Source organism: Oryzias latipes, chromosome 21 (genome assembly GCF_002234675.1).
Source record: "Oryzias latipes chromosome 21, ASM223467v1".
NCBI lineage: Eukaryota > Metazoa > Chordata > Actinopteri > Beloniformes > Adrianichthyidae > Oryzias > Oryzias latipes.
In genome coordinates, this window is record NC_019879.2 from 14,951,522 (window position 1) to 14,969,717 (window position 18,196).

Sequence of the window (18,196 nt, forward strand, 5' to 3'; positions counted from 1 at the left end):
GTGTTACATACGCCCCCTCCTCCAGATGAAACGTCCCGTTTTAACATAAAACAATAAAGAGGAATGAAAATGGTCTGTTATATTAGCATTAGAACGTTGACAATCCCAAAAAATGCTGCTTCTTCTCAGGCGGAAGCGTCACACAGACGTAGAGATCTTGTTTTTAATGGAGGAAGAAAGGATTCAAGTGGACAGGTGCAGGGACACCGACACCGTCAGCGACAACTTCATCGGGCTGCAGAAATCCTGCAAGCCACCCATCAATAAATAAAACAGGAATAAATCGTAAATCAAACAAATGAGCTTCCAAACATTGGGAACGTTATCAATAAACATTCAGTTTACCTTTTCAACTAAGTTTAGTCTGTCTGCTCTGCTGCTGCGTTTATTTGCTGCTGCACTGTATGCTCACCTCCACTTAAATCTCGTAAATTTACGATTTTTTTTCCGTACACCCACTTACGGAAGAGGATTAGGGATATGGAGAAAGAAAGAAAAAGGTCACAGATAATTCTGACATTTTTCTCAGAATTCTAAGACTCTGTTGCACCGAATAGATGGAAACTGAATTTTTTTTTCCGCCGGTAGGAAAAAACAAAGTCCTCATTGCCGTTGTTCTGAGGTTAACGCTATTGCTGCGGTTATGTCGTTGTGCTTCGGGTAATTTCGTTGTGCTTCGGATAATGCCATTGCGTTTTTTCTTTTGTATGTAGTGTGAGCCCTTTCGGCCACCTGACTCAGCAATTCATTGAAGATTAGGAATTAATAAATCAGAGGAATAGCGCATGTTAGATGTTTTAAAGATCAATGTAGGGAAGAAGTTTGAGATGGTTTGTACACAATTGGAGGAAGAACAGTAAAGATTTTAGTAAAGGTTAGCTGTAGTAACACCAAGTAGGAGGTTCATGAGTGATGGAGGATATGAGGGTAGTTCTTATGCCACTGTCACACGGAGCATGTGACGCAGGTTCAGCAATGCACTTTTAGCACATGGTGTTCACATTGGACAAAAAGGGAGGGGCTTCTTTTTTTTCATTTGCTATGTTGTTGCATGTCCACCAACCTACAGTTGGAAAAGGGTTGGTGCAAAATGTCAAAGTGGTGGAAATCTCTTAAATCTGGCTCCACATTTTTTCTTTCACAGCTCTATTCCGACATATGAAAGACTTGGTGTCATAGAATTCCGGCCAGCCACAAACTGCAATTATTGATTTCTCCTCCATGATCAATTTTCAAAATTTTCTTTTGTGAATTAAAAGGGATAACATCCATACAATGGTACAAAATCCAACTCACTTATTCGTCAAAGTTTGACTTGGTTTAATCATGGCCCGCAGCAGCAGTCACTAACTGCAAGGACCATATTGTTTTTCGCAGTTGGAACGACTTCGCCGCCTTTCAGCGAAAATGTGACCCCCGCCGCATACACGAAAAGTCACCAAAATGGGCACACACCTGGGATAAATTGCAAATGAATTTTCCACAAAGTCAACGTCACACCCCCCAAGACGATGACATCACGGCCAGCGATCCCGTCAAAAAAACATCAAAATACAGTTACGAAACCGAAACACACGTGTTGGGGATATCCCAAAGAAGTTTTGAAATCATTATGGGACAGCCACACGACCTACAGCTTGGCGGCCATCTTGTGGCAAACTCTGAAAATTGGCGATTTTTGTGTTTTCCCACGATATGAGAAAACAACACTTTTGTTTGAGCGATTTTCACGCAATTGCACACATGCTGCCAGGTCCAGTCTACAAACACCACAGAAGTGTCGTTGATCTTTGACCTTGGGAAAAGGCCGCCATCCTGCATTTTAAAAAAAGCCCCTTTAGTGCCACATACAAACGAAAACTCGTCCTAGGGATTTTTTGCCATTGTCTTGTAACTTCTCAGGCATCCATAGCAAGGTAATGTGGACAAAATGTTGGAATAAGAAATTGTAGATTTAGAACAGCGTGTGCGTGGCGAATTCCCAACCGTTGCCATCTTAGCCAGCTCGCACATTTTTTATTGGAATGTCGTGAAGAGGAAATATGCGATTCTCTGGCCCATGCTGACCAAAACGATGTTACGCACGACAAGATCGATAAAGGAATGTGGCCGTGGTAAGCAAAAATCTGTCGCAAAAAAATGTGATGACTCTGCAAAAACGACAAAATTCGCAACTGTTTTTTGGGGAGAATAGACTAACGAAACCAATGTACCCTTGACCGCGATATCCAAAGGAAGTTTTGAAGTCATTACGGGATGGCAACACCACCTACGGTTTGGCTGCCATTTTGTGCCAAAGTCTGCAATCTCGCCATTTTCACGTTTTTACACAATATGAAAAAATGAACATTTCTTTTCAAGAAATTTCACACACATGTTGCTAGAGTTCACAACTACCTCTTCGTCAACCTTTGACCTCGGGAAAAGGCAGCCATCTTGAATTTTCTATATTTTATCTATTTTACCACTGGATTCAAACGTAAACTTGTCGTTGCGATTTTCAGCGATCGTCTCGAAACTTTTTGGGCATTCAACGCCATCTACTCTGGATAAAATGTTGCAATTAGAAGTTGTAGATTTTGATAGGGGGGCCGTGTGGCGAGCTACCAAAGCTACCACTGTTATAACTCTTGTGTTTTTCAATGTAATACTGGGACATTTGAATGCATGCATTCATGCCTGAAACTGAATACATTGAAAAACACTGGAACATATAAGGATTGTGGGCGTGGTAAGCATAAAACCACTGTTGCCAAGGACAACAAAAAGTTTACTTTTAAGATTCGTCTGAAACTGAAGTCGATCTATTCCTCCTCCCGTTGCGACCAAAACACAAAATGGTTGCTATGGAGATAAAATCAACAGAAAAGCCGCCATTTTGAAAAAAGAGTTTTTTTTTTTTACTAACTTATGACATATAGCTCTCACCAATGGAGTAATGTGTTTTTCTGAGTCAGTTGATGATGCTAAGCTAAGCTAGCACTTTTAGCCATGTTAGCATAACTAGCATAGTTAGCATAATTAGCATCTTAAACAAGAGGGCTGCACGGTTAGCGCTCTTGCCTCACAGCAAGAAGGCCCCGGTTCAAGTCCCAGCTGGGGGACCTGAAACAGAACATCAATGGGGGACCTTACTGTGTTGAGTTTGCATGTTCTCCCCGTGCATGCGTGGGTTTTCTCCGGGGTCTCCGGCTTCCTCCCACCGTCCAAAAACATGCTTCATAGGTTAATTGGTCAATCTAAATAGTCCCTAGGTGTGAATGTGAGAGTGCATGGGTGTGTGATTGCAGACACTCTACCCTGCGAAAGACTGGCAAACTGTACAGGGTGTCCCCTGCCTTCGCCCACAAGTGGGCGGGATAGGCTCCAGCAGCCCCATGACCCCGAAAGGGACAAACGGATAAGAAGATGAAAATAAAAAAATGAATGAGCATCTTAAACAATGTGTTTTTCTAAGTCAGTTGATGATACTGATCGCTATGCTAGCACTTTTAGCTACATTAGCATAGCTAGCATAGTTAGCACAATTCGCATTTCAGGTAATGTGTTTTCTGAGAGAGTTGGTGATGCTAATCGCAATACTAGCACTTTTAACTACATTAGCATAGCTAGCATAGTTAGCATAATTAGCATTTTGAGCAATGTGTTTTTCTGAGAGAGTTGATGATGCTGATCGCAATGCTAGCACTTTTAGCGACATTAGCATATATGGCATAATTAGCAAATGCAGCTTTGACTTGCCTTGATCAAAGGTGGGCGGTGAGGGCGGTGAAGGTGGTGAGGGCGGTGCGGGCAGCAGTGGTGCCATACAACGCCGCTTGCGGCTTTAATTTTTAATGTGCATTCCATGGCAGTGCATTTTGTACGTAAAACCCGAAAATGATCATTGAAAATTTGTACCTAGGCGTAAATGTAAGAGTTTTGAATACAGAAGCCTGAAATGCACATATACATGCGTTTAAAGATTTTTCATTGGAAATGGTCGCTTGGACAAGCGTTGCATAGGACGGTGTAGACAAAACTTAATAGAGTAGTTGAACAACAAATAGGAAGTACGCACTTTGAGATGGATTACTCTGATGTCAGGCAATGAATCAACAAAATGGTTCATTGTAAAATAAAAAATCTCAGAACACAAAGAATAACAGCATTTAGAACTATTGTGTCAGAGCATCCTTTTTTACTTCCTTTACTTTATTGTTTATCCAAGTGCCTGTCTTCCTTCTCTCTGCTTATTTGACACCTTTCATTCAATGAAATTTGGAGTACTTTATCAAAAAGCACAAGTTTACTATTCAATGTTCAATACATTCTTTTTCCAACTACTTTGTACCAGCGTGATGATCGCCCTCCAGCGGCTGGCCGTGAAATAGCCCAACAGTAACTAAGCTTATTCTAAAATCAGTACTTAAACCAGGGATGTCAAACTCATTTTGGTGCGGGGGCCGCATTCGAGGCGTCTGATCCCAAGTGGGCCGGACCAGTAAGATAAAAGCAAAAAACTGTTTTTTCTGTTTTTTTTTTTTTTACTCAGTTGGAAAAAATGCCTCAGCCAACATGGTAGCCTAATCTCTTATTATTACACATTCATACTCATTCACAGAGGCCAATGGATGTAAAATAAAATGCATTTCACTTTATCAGTTTTTTCAGTTTATTTAATTTTATTCAGACTGAATATTGGACATTTGACACTGAATCAATCCTTATAATAAACTCAAGAAGGGCTATGGAAAAAATGAAACATCTGCCTAAAATGTAAATGTGCAAATCAATGAATAATTAAACTAAATTAAACAAGAATTTGGAGACAACCTCCGTTCTCTCCTCAAACTTCAGCCAGCCATTAATATCAGGATTCAGATCCTGAGCAGAAACATATTTACTGTCATTCAAGTGTGCAAAACACAATGAAGTGTCCAAGAATCTTTTCCTGGTTTCTGCCTGAATTTTGTGGCAACACCTGCCTTCTTCCTGACCTTTAATGGACGCCATCAGTGACCAGACTGACATCACGTGACCAGTTCACTCCAACATAGTCCAGTATTGTAACAAGAGAACTGACTATGTCATCAGCTGTTGTTGGGTCCATCAACTCAAGAAACTCAGCTATGACGGTCTCTTCAGCACCTCTGAGAAATATGCACCGTTTTGCAATATCTGTATCTGTGCTTTCATCAATAGTGACCGAAAATACAATAAATGATTGGATTCCTTAATATGGCGCCCAAGTCTCCTCAGAGATGTTGTATCTGCAATCATAATCCTTGACAGACTGCTTTTTAGGGAACAAGACTTCTGCAGCATGAAGCATTTTTCAATAGGTTCAGCATCTGAAAATGGTTTGGATGTTTGCTCCAACTTGTCTGCAATCAGGTGTCTGTCACTGCTCCATCACTGACATCACGCTGCAGTAAATGCAGACATTTTTTTTTTCAGGACAGGTTTTAGTTGGTAAATCCTCTCTTTTCTTAACTGCAAATGGTGAAACTTTTCTCAGTGTCTCATAGTGGTGCTGAATATTATAGTCTTTGAGCACTGCTACCTGTTGATGACATAACAAGCACGCAGGTTTTGCATTCAACTCTGTGAACAAATAAAACTTTGTCCATTTTTCCTGGAAAGCTCAGCACTTCACTTCAACCCTTTTATTCTTTTTGACAACATCTTGGTCATAAGGGAGTCACTACTGATCATTCTTATGACAATGTAACAGCAGTGGGGCTTGCGGGGAACCAAACTACATCTTATTCAGACACAGAGCCGTTAGGTTTCACTTTTGGCAGGTGCAAAGATATGCATTTTCACCTGTTTTGCTTTAGCCTTTCCTTCTCCTAGTGGCGGAATTGCGCATTTCGTTTTTTTCTTTAAAAAATCATAACTTGCCACAGGAATGGACTAGAAACGTGCTTGTTTTTTTAAACATTCTTATAATTTTTTACTCTTCATGACTGGGCCGGATTGAACCATCTGGCGGGCCGCATACGGCCCGCGGGCCGTATGTTTGACACCCCTGACTTAAACGAAAATTATCAGGGTAAAGAAAATAATCTAGCCACAGGGGTTGCAAGCCAGTTACTTCTGTGCCGGTCCCAAGCCCGGATAAATAAAGAGGGTTGCGTCAGGAAAGGCATCCGGTGTAAAAATTGCCAAAAGAACCATGCGAATCATCCACAACACTTTAGACGTACCGGATCGGTCGAGGCCTAGGGTTAACAAAGACCGCCACCGATGCTATTAACCTACAGGGTGTCGGCGGAAATTTGACTACTGTTGGTCGAAGAAAGAGGGGAGGCACAAGGGTCCGTGGTCAGAGAGAGAAGGGAAATGGCAGGAACATAGGTTTGACAATAGGGACTCTTAACATTGGCACAATGACAGGGAAAGGCAGAGAGCTGGCAGACATGATGGAGAGAAGGAAGGTAGATGTACTGTGTGTGCAGGAGACAAGGTGGAAGGGCAGCAAGGCACGTAGTATTGGAGGAGGATACAAACTGTTCTATCATGGTGTTGATAGGAAGAGAAACAGGGTAGGAGTGATTCTGAAGGGGGAGTTTGTAAACAGTGTTCTAGAGGTGAAAAGAGTCTCAGACAGGATGATGAGCCTAAAGTCAGAAATTGAAGGGGTGATGGTGAATGTAGTCAGTGGGTATGCGCCACAGGTTGGCTGTGAGTTAGAAGTGAAGGAGAGATTTTGGAGTGAGTTGGATGAGGTCATAGAGAGTATCCCCAGAGGAGAGAGAGTTGTTATTGGAGCAGACTTTAATGGGCATGTTGGTGAGGGCAACAGAGGTGATGAGGAGGTGATGGGCAGGTTTGGTGTGAAGGAAAGGAATCTGGAGGGACAGATGGTGGTGGACTTTGCGAAGAGGATGGAAATGGCTGTAGTCAACACTTACTTCCAGAAGAGAGAGGAACATAGAGTGACATACAGAAGTGGAGGTAGGAGTACTCAGGTGGACTACATCCTATGTAGACGAGGTAATTTGAGAGAGGTTAACGACTCCAAAGTTTTGGTAAGGAGAGAGTGTAGCCAGACAGCACCGAATGGTGGTGTGTAAGATGACTCTGGAGATCAGGAAGAAGAAGAGAGGGAAAACAGAAAAGAAGACCAAGTGGTGGAAGCTACAGAATGGAGAAACTTGTGAGGAATTTAGGCAGAAGTTGAAACAGGTCCTGGGTGGTCAGGATGAGCTTCCAGATGACTGGGAAACTACAGCAGAGATAATCAGGGAAACAGGTAGGAAGGCGCTAGTTGTGACATCTGGAAAGAGGAAAGACGGTAAAGACACTTGGTGGTGGAATGAGGAAGTACAGGAATGCGTCCAGAGGAAGAGGTTGGCTAAAAGGAAGTGGGATGTAGAAAGGACTGAGGAAGGTAGACAGTAGTACAAGGAAGCGCAGCGTAGAGTGAAGAGAGAGGTGGCAAAGGCAAAACAGAAAGCTTACGATGAGCTATATGACAGGTTAGACACAAAGGAAGGAGAGAAGGACTTGTACAGACTAGCCGGACAGAGAGACAAAGATGGGAAGGATGTGCAACAGATAAGGGTGATTAAGGACAGAGATGGAAAGGTGCCAACAACCCAGGAGAGTGTACAGAAAAGATGGAACGAGTATTTTGAGGCGCTAATGAACGAGGAAAATGACAGAGAAAGAAGGGAGGAAGATGTGGTTGTTGTGGAGCAGGAAGTAGCAGAGATTGGAAAGGATGAGTTTAGGAAGGCTCTGAAAAGGATGAAAAGCAGAAAGGCCGTTGGTCCTGATGAGGTACCTGTGGTGGTATGGAAGTGCTTAGGAGAGACAGCAGTGGAATTTCTAATGAGTTTTTACAATATGATTCTAGAGAGTGAGAAGATGCCTGAGGAATGGAGGAGAAGCGTTCTGATCCCGATCTTTAAGAACAAGGGTGACACGCAGAACTGCAGCAACTGTAGAGGAATAAAGTTGATGAGGCACACAATGAAGCTGTGGGAAAGAGTAGTGGAAGCCAGGCTTAGGAAGAAGGTGGAGATTTGTGAGCAGCAGTATGGTTTCATGCCCCGTAAGAGCACCACTGATGCCATTTTTGCTTTGAGAATGTTGATGGAAAAGTACAGAAATGGTCAGAAGGAGCTGCGTTGTGTGTTCGTAGATTTAGAGAAGGCGTATGACAGGGTGCCGAGGGAGGAGCTGTGGTACTGTATGAGGTCGTCTGGAGTGGCAGAGAAGTATGTCAGAGTAGTTCAGGACATGTATGAGAGAAGGATGAAGGTGGTGAGATGTGCTGTAGGTCAGACAGAGGAGTTCAAGTTGGAGGTGGGACTACACCAAGGATCAGATTTGAGTCCCTTTTTGTTTGCTATGCTGATGGACAGGCTGACAGACGAGGTAAGACAGGAATCTCCCTGGACAATGATGTTTGAGGATGACATTGTAATTTGTGGTGAGAGTAGAGAGCAGGTGGAGGAACAGCTAGAGAGGTGAAGGTTTGGTCTGGAAAGAAGAGGCATGAAGGTCAGTCGTAGTAAGACAGAATACATGTGTCTGAACGAGAGGGATCAAGGTAGAAGCGTTAGGTTACAGGGGGCTGAGGTGAAGAAGGTGCAGGAGTTTAAGTACTTGGGGTCAACAGTTCAGTGTGATGGGGAGTGTGGAAAAGAGGTGAAGAGGCGAGTGCAGGCTGGTTGGAGCGGGTGGAGGAAAGTGTCATGAGTGTTGTGTGACAGAAGAGTGTCAGCAAGACTCAAAGGAAAGGTGTACAAGACAGTGGTGAGACCAGCTCTGCTCTATGGGTTAGAGACGGTACCAGTGAGACAGAGACAAGAGGCTGATGTGGAGGTCAGATGAAGATGTTGAGGTTCTCCTTAGGAGTGACCAGGTTAGACAGGATATTGAACGAGTACATCAGAGGGACGGCTCATGTTGCCTGTGTTAGCGACAAAGTCAGAGAAGCCATACTGAGATGGTTTGGACATGTTCAGAGGAAGTATAGTGGATATATTGGTAGAAGGATGTTGGAGATGGAGCTGCCTGGCAGGAGGGAAAGAGGACGGCCAAAGAGGAGATATATGGATGTCTTAACAGAGGACATGAAGTTGGCTAATGTTAGGGTAGAAGATGTTCATGATAGAGTGAGGTGGAAAATGATGATTCGCTGTGGCGACCCCTGATGGGAAAAGCCGAAATAGAAAGAAGAAGAAAGAAGATCAGGGTAAAGAAAATATATAAAACAACATAAATAATTTGATGACTTCCGGTTGAGTGAACGCTGGCGCGTTTTGGCTGCAGCTGCTCCCTGGACTCTATGCCACTTTAAGGCTCTACTTGCCCCTGTGGACTATGTCTTTTGCTACTAATGTGACTTTTCCTCACTCATCACCTTCTCGCAGCTATCTGCAGTTTGTCACCTGGATCAGTGTACGTTAACGTTTGAGCTCGGATCACCATACACGCACTGTGAGAGCTAGCTTACCTGCTGCTTACTCCCAAGGCTGCCACAATGTGGATCAACTGTGTTTGGATTTTAGTCGCCTGGATCATCCTGTCATTTCTCAAGCATCCTCTGACAGCCCTGCTCCAATACTCTGTCGCTGACTTTGCCAAGCTTCGCTCTTCTCCACTCGATTCACCTCCACCAGTGCTGCTCTAGCACCCGGACATCATATTCCAGCCTCTTCGGAGATACATTCACTGCGGCTCGCGTCGGATCATCCGTGATGAGAACTCCAACTCCAACTCCATCAAGTCATTTTGGTCCGCCAGTCGCCATCTGCCGAGAATCTTTGGTCGCCGCGCTAATCAAACCTTCCTAGCCCGTCTACCTCGGTCACCTAACGATCCGGCCGCCAAACTCTCCGCCAACTTTGGTCTTCTGAACATACGCTCTCTCACGAGCAAGGGTCATCTCATCCAAGATCTCCTCCTCGACCACAAGTTGGATTTTATGTGCCAAACAGAAACATGGCAGCAGCCAAATGACTTCACCTCACTGAATGATGTTACCCCTCCGGGGTTTGTTTACATCGCGCAACCACGTGGCTCCGGCCGCGGAGGGGGGCTTGCGATGATCTATCGCGAGAGTTGGAGGATAACGCCTGTGACTGTCCCTGCTTATGAGACTTAGGAGGCAAGTGTATGTCAACTCTCTGGCCCTGTACCAACTATTGTTGCTGCATTTTACAGACCCCCAAGATCAGTCAAAAATTTTATTATTGACTTTTCTGCTCTTTTAACTCTCCTTTCCACTCTTTCACCGAGAATAAAAATTTTAGGGGATTTTAATATTCACATGGACAGTGACACCAACTCCCTCACCAAAGACTTTGTTTCCTGTCTGGACAGCTTTGGTCTCAATCAATATGTCAACTTTCCCACCCATATTAAGGGTCATGTATTGGACCTTGTTTGCTGCTCGGGTGTTACACCTGTGGACTGTAAACCAGACCCTCTCCCGTATTCTGATCATATGCTGTTATCTTTTCATGTCAACCTCTCTGTTTCTAAATCCAATCTTCCACGCACCATTAGCTTTCGTAAAATTACGGACATTAACCTGGACAATTTATCCTCACTCATCCATAGCATGCCCAGTCCTGACAGTGCCTCCCCTCCCGAGGAACTGATCTCCCACTACAATTATAACCTCCATAATTTTCTAGACATTATCGCCCCACTCAAAACAAGGTCTATCTCGTTCAACGTCTCTGCACCTTGGTTTACTCCATTCCTCAGACAACTCAAAGCTAAAGGTCGCCAACTAGAACGACTCTAAAAGAAAACTGGGCTCACTATTCATAAAGACATGTTTTGTAACCATATCATCCAATACAAAGACTCCATCTCCAAGACCAAAACAGAATCTTTCTCTGGTTTGATAAATTCCACTAATGGCAACTCAAAGGTCCTATTTTCTATCCTCTCACATACAAAAACCTGCCAGAATTCACTTCCTCCTCATTTGTACTCCTCTGACTTCTGTAACACCCTAGCGTCTTATTTCTCTTCAAAAATCCATGACATTCACCAGCAACTTCAATCCAACTCAAGTCAAAATGTAACGGCACCAGCTCTTCTCTCCCCACATCAGCTATTCTCATCATTTAATCTACCATCAGTTGAGCAAATCACAGAACTCATTAACAAATCCAAAACCACCTCCTGCCAACTTGACCCAATTCCCACTGCTCTGGTCAAGGCTACTCTCCCCTCTTTATCCCCCCTCATTACTAGCATCATTCACGCCTCCCTTAAGACTGGAACTGTTCCTCCTGCTCTCAAAACCGCAGCTGTCACCCCCATACTGAAAAAAACAGGTTCTGATCCCACCAGTCTCAATAACTACCGCCCAATCTCTAATGTTCCACTCATTGCAAAAATCCTTGAAAAAACTGTCACCCCACAACTACAAACCCACCTCTCTTCCAATAATTTATATGAACAATTCCAGTCTGGCTTCCGTCAGTTTCACAGTACAGAAACAGCCCTCCTTAAAATTACTAACGACCTTCTACTCGCCGCTGACTCTGGTTTAGCCTCCATCCTCCTTTTACTCGATCTGACTGCTGCATTTGATACAATCTCACACCCCATCCTTCTGGAAAGACTTTCAACCATTGGCATCACTGACTTACCCCTCAGCTGGTTCCAGTCCTATCTTTCAGGCCGCACACAATTCATACAATTAAAGTCATTCACCTCTCCCACAGTTCCAGTTACCACAGGTGTGCCCCAAGGCTCTGTCCTAGGGCCCCTGCTATTCATCATTTACTTTCTTCCCCTTGGTTATATCTTCCGTAAACACAACATCCACTTTCACTGTTATGCAGATGATACCCAGCTCTACCTCTCCTCCAAGCCTGACTCCACTCTTCCACCTGCCTCCCTCTCCAAATGCCTTCTTGAAATAAAATCCTGGTTCTCTGCAAACTTCCTTAAATTAAATAGTAACAAAACTGAACTCCTCATCGTAGGAACAAAGACCACCCTAAATAAACTCCCTAACTTCTCCATTTCCTTCGATAACTGCTCCATCCTTCCCTCCCCACAAGTTAAGAGTCTGGGTGTCATCCTTGACAGCACTCTCTCCTTTACTGCCCACATAAATAGCATCACCCGGATGGCCTATTTCCACCTCCGAAACATCCGCCGTCTCCGCCCCTCTCTCAGTCCTCACCCCATGGCCATTCTAGTCCACAGTCTCATCACCTCTCGTCTGGACTACTGCAACTCCCTTTTATCCGGACTCCCTTACAAAACCATTCACAAACTACAACTGCTCCAAAACTCTGCTGCCCGGATCATAACACAAACCCCTTCAACTATGCATATCACACCTGTTCTACAAAAGCTTCACTGGCTACCAGTGTCTTTTCAGATTAACTATAAAATCCTTATCTTGACCTACAAAGCCCTCCATAACCTTGCCCCCCCCATATCTGTCTGACCTTATCCATGTTGCCATTCCCACCCGCTCCCTTAGGTCTGCCTCTTCACTCCAGCTTGCTACACCCACCGCTCGGCTCGTCACTATGGGGGGCAGAGCATTCAGCCGCTCTGCCCCCCAGCTCTGGAACTCACTTCCCCCAGGTCTGCGGAACATGAACTCACTCCCACAGTTTGCTAAAAATCTGAAAATCCACCTCTTCAGAAAAGCATACCCACCCTAATTAATTTTATGATTACAATGTCTTGTTTGTTTTTAACTAATGTGTCTTTTTTTTAACTGTATTTTATTGCTCTCTATCTGTAAGGCGACCTTGGGTGACTAGAAAGGCGCCATATAAATAAAATTCATTATTATTATTATTATTATAAAGACTATAAAAAAAATAGTGGTGTCTTTTCTTTTCTGACCCACTACATTCTTATCACAGATCTAAAAACAAGCATCACAAAATCTACTTATTTTTCTTGACTTGTTGCTTGATGTGTGCCTTTTAACTATTGTTCTATCCTAGGCACTTTAACATTGGGAGTTGGGTCATTTAGACCCCACAAGAAAGTGCGCTGAACCTTTTTTCTTCAATGCCGCCACCAGTGTGTGAATGTGTGAGTGAATGTGTGTGTGACTGGGTGAATGGGTCTGTGACTGTAAAGCGCTTTGTCCTTGTAGGAAGAAAGGCGCTATGTAAGTATACGCCACTTACCAATCCATCCATCCATCCATCTTCCTCCGCTTATCCGGGACCGGGTCGCGGGGGCAGCATCCTTGCCATCCTTCCCCGGGGCCTCCGCCCAGTGGGACATGCCCTGAACACCTCTACAGGGAGGCGTCCAGGGGGCATCCGGACTAGATGCCCGAGCCACCTCAGCTGGCTCCTTTCGATGTGGAGGAGAAGGGGTTCTACTTCGAGCTCCCCGCAGGTGACCGAGCTTCTCACCCTATCTCTAAGGGAGCGCCCAGCCACCCTACGGAGGAAGCTCATTTCAGCCGCTTGTATTCGGGACCTCGTTCTTTCGGTCATGACCCATAGCTCATGACCATAGGTGAGTATTCGAACGAAGATCGACCGGTAAATTGAGAGCTTTACTTTTCGGCTCAGCTCTCTCTTCACCACGACGGACCGATAGAGCGACCGCATAACTACGGACGCCGCTCCGATCCGCCTGTCAATCTCATGCTCGATCTTCCCTCACTCGTGAACAAGACCCCAAGGTATTTAAACTCCTCAACCTGGGGCAAAGACACTCCACCCACCGAGAGATGGCAAACTACCTTACTCCGGTCAAGGACCTGGCCTCAGATTTAGCGGTGCTGACCCTCATCCCAGCCGCTTCACACTCGGCCGCAAATCGCCCCAATGTACGCTGGAGGATCCGGTTTGATGAAACCAACAGGACAACATCATCCGCAAAAAGCAGAGAGGAAATCCTGTGGTCCCCAAACCAGATCCCTTCCGGCCCCTGGCTGCGCCTAGAAATTCTGTCCATAAAAACTATGAACAGATCCGGTGATAAAGGGCAGTCCTGCCGGAGTCCAACGTGGACCGGGAACAGGTCTGACTTACTGCCGGCTATGCGAACCAAGCTCCTACTCCGGTCATACAGAGACCGGACAGCCCTCAGTAAGGCTCCCCGGACTCCCAGAGCACCCCCCACAGGATGCCACGGGGGACGCGGTCGAACGCCTTCTCCAAATCCACAAAACACATATGGACTGGATGAGCGAACTCCCACAATCCCTCCAGCACCCTAGATAGGGTGTAGAGCTGGTCCACTGTTCCACGACCAGGACGGAAACCGCACTGTTGTTCCTGAATCCGAGGTTCGACTATCAGACGGACTCTCCTCTCCAGTACCCTGGCATAGACTTTCCCAGGGAGGCTGAGGAGTGTAATTCTCCTATGATTGGAACACACCCTCCCGTCCCCCTTCTTAAAGAGGGGAACCACCACCCCTGTCTGCCAGTCCAGTGGTACGGTTCCCGACCGCCACGCGATGCTGCAGAGACGTGTCAGCCAAGACACTCCCACAGCATCCAGAGACTTGAGGTGCTCAGGGCGGACTTCATCCACCCCCGGGGCCTTGCCACCGAGGAGCTCGTTGACTACCTCAGTGACTTCCTCAGTGACTTCAGCCCGGGTAATAGACAGCCCCACCCCAAAGTCCTCACTCTCCGCTTCTTCAAAAGAAGACGTGTCAATGGGATTGAGGAGATCCTCGAAGTACTCCTTCCACCGCCCGACAATGTCCCCAGTCGAAGTCAACAGCTCCCCACCTGCACTGAAAACGGTGCCTGTGAAGAACTGCTTTCCCCTCCTGAGTCGCCGGATGGTTTGCCAGAATTTCTTCGAGGCCAACCGATAGTCCTTCTCCATGGCCTCACCGAACTCCTCCCAGGACCGAGTTTTCGCCTTTGCAACAGTCCGGGCAGCAGCTCGCTTAGACTGCCGGTATCTGTCAGCTGCCTCTGGAGTCCCGCAGGCCAGCCAGGCCTGGTAGGACTCCTTCTTCAGCTTGACGGCATCCCTTACTTCCGGTGTCCACCACCGGGTTCGGGGGTTACCGCCGCGACAGGCACCAGAGACCTTGCGACCAAAGCTCCGAGCAGCAGCAGAGACAATGGAGGTGGAAAACATGGTCCACTCGGACTCAATGTCCCCAACCTCCCTCGGTACCTGTTTGAAGTTCTCCCGGATGTGGGAGTTAAAGACTTCCCTGACGGAGGGCTCAGCCAGACGTTCCCAGCAGACCTTCACAGTACGTTTGGGTCTTCCAAGTCTTTCCGGCCTCCTTCCCCGCCAGCGAATCCAACTCACCACCAGGTAGTGATCGGTGGACAGCTCCGCCCCTCTCTTCACCCGAGTGTCCAAAACACAGGGCCGAAGGTCGCCTGAAACAACTACAAAGTCGATCATTGACCTCCTGCCTAGGGTGTCCTGATGCCAGGTGTATTGATGGACACCCTTGTGCTCGAACATGGTGTTTGTTATGGACAAACTATGACGAGCACAGAAGTCCAATAACAAAACACCACTCGGGTTCAGATCAGGGGGGGCATTCCTTCCAATCACACCCCTCCAGGTTCCACTGTCATTGCCCACGTGGCCATTGAAGTCCCCCAGGAAGACAATGGAGTCCCCCGTTGGGGCACTTTCCAGTACCCCTTCGAGAGACACCAAGAAGGCCTGGTGCTCCGAACTGCTGTTCGACCCGTAAGCCGAAACCACAGTTAGAGACCTGTCCCCCACCCGGAGGCGGAGGGACATGACCCCTCTCGTCCACCGGGGTGAACTCCAACACTCCAACACGCCTCTCACCTTGGGCAACTCCAGAGTGGTAGAGAGTCCAACCCCTCTCTAAGGACTGAGTTTCAGAGCCCAGGCTATGTGTGGAGGTGAGTCCTATTTCATGGGCACCAAGTGATATGAAGGGCGCCACTAAAAACCTCCTAGCCCCCCCCCAAAAAAAAAAAAAAACACAATTTGAGGACTTCCTTTTGTGTGCCCTATTTTTATTTGCTCATTTTACACACAAAAACATGCATGAATTTTCTAGACTCGTATTACAGGGGGGGGTCAAACTCAGTTGCAGAGGGAGCCTAATTTCAAAACAGACTTTAGGTTGCAGCCGAACAAGATAAATATTTATTGAACACACTAAAGCTAAACTTTTAAACCTTTAAAACTTTAACTTAATTTTAACTTTTTAAACATAAATGTAAATAAAAACAGACAGGAATATTAATCCTCACATTAATGGATTACTCAACCACCTCAACCTATTCTCAAAATCTTTACATTACATGAATCATAAGAATGTCCAGAAATTGTGTAATTTATTTGATCTATTTAAACTTTTGTAATAGACCCTTACTTTTAGTGATTATTTTTTAAGTTATATTTGTTTACATATTTGGGTTTTCTTTGTCTACCTTTATCTCAGAATTGATATTGTTGTCATTGACAGACATGCGGTGGTTGTTTGTTGAATATTTGCTTCAATAAAAAAAAAAAAAAAAAGATTTTTTTTGGGTGCATCCCCTGCGGGCGCCACAAGGGGTGCTCGCGGGCGCCCTGGCGCCCGCGGGCACAGGGTTGGTGACCCCTGATCTAGACGGTATCTCTCAACCTCTCGCACCAGCTTAGGCTCCTTCCCTCCCAGAGAGGTGACATTCCATGTCCCAAAAGCCAGGTTCCATGATTGGGGTTTGGGCCGCCGAGGCACCCGCCCTCGACTGCCACCCAAACCACATTGCACCGGCCCCTTTTGAGGTCTCCTACGGGTGGTGGGCCCATGGGAGAGTGGTCCCACGTCGCTCCTTCGGGCTGTGCCCGACCGGGGCCCGTGGGAAGAGCCCCGGCCACCAGGCGCTCGCCTGCGAGCCCCGACCCTGGGCCTGGCTCCAGAGCGGGGCCCCGGTGACGCCAATCCGGGCGACGTAATCGGGTCCTTGTTCTTTCTTATCATAAGGGGGTTATGAACCGCTCTTTGTCTGGCTCGTCACCCAGGACCTGTCTGCCATGGGAGACCCTACCAGGGGCTTAAGCCCCAGACAGCTTAGCTCCTGGGATCACCCGAGCTCTCAAACTCCCCCACCACGTTAAGGTGGCGGTTCACGGGGGAGCCATTTACCAATGATTTGTGATTTTCACAGGTGTCCATGGATTACATGAAATCCTCCTTTCCTTTTATCACCTGTGTCATGCTAGGGATAACAAGTCAATGTAAGGGTGGGGTTCATAGGATAGCACAAGGGTTAACTTGATGGTCTTAGGCCACACCATAGTTTTTCCTATGCTTCTTTATTCAAAATGATCGTACTGTGACTTAAACTTATAGCAGACCTATTTTTAAGAAAATGATAAAAATGATTACCTTTATATCTGAAAAAACTGGATAAAAAAACAAAACAGAAAGCTCATCATGTATAGTTGATGTGAGGAAGTAATCAATGTTTTAGGTAGAATTTTCTCTGACAGTAAATATGTCATATTAAGTGCTTTCCACTCCTTGAAGAAGAGTGTGGAAGTGTCATTTTTCCAAACCGGTGCTGCACGTCTTTTCATTGAAGCAACTTTGTTTCACACTCAAAAATTACTAACAGAAAGAAAACAAAGTGAAACAAATTAAACATGGATAATTCTTGCAGTGAAATAATCTAGGTGGAGTTGTTTTATTCTATTCTTCTCTCATTGAATAGAAATTGTTATAAATTTCAAGCTTCAGTGCAGTGTTGTTTTCTAAACTGAATTGACCCAGTATGTTTTTTATTTTATTTTATTTTTTTATTTTATTTATTTATAAAGAGGTGAATTGATATTTTTTATCCGTGTCTGTAGGATTTGGCTAACTGTTAGCTTGATTAGGCCAACATCTGACATTTACACGTGTTCTGAGTGATTCTTATTCTCTGTATTTTCATATTTGACTAATTTTACTTTTAGGCAATAGTTTACATTCAACATCCACTTTGCAAAACTGTCCTGGGGTCAAATCAGGATCAGCTTAAAGTGAACAACGGCTGCTGTCTCTACCATCCAGTCCCGGATGAGCAGAATAAGATGGATGGATGAAAATTTACAATTTTCAAATTTACTATCTGTTTTCTTCACTCACTTTAAGCTGATCCTGATTTAACCTTTATCGTTCATGGTTTCAATTATTGTGAAAAATACAGTATATTGTATCGAAAGCTGTAAAAACAAACATAGGTTTACCCCAACTGGATTCCTTTTCTCTGCTGTGAGGTTTGCCACCCCTCCTATTGGAAACG

General features: G+C 45.4%; 1 protein-coding gene across 10 annotated transcripts in view; it reads left to right on the forward strand.

The window, feature by feature from the left end:
• Positions 1-18,196, forward strand: part of LOC101158397 (poly(rC)-binding protein 3) — a 137,210-nt gene that overhangs the window by 102,281 nt on the left and 16,733 nt on the right. The gene's annotated exons all lie outside the window — the stretch shown is intronic.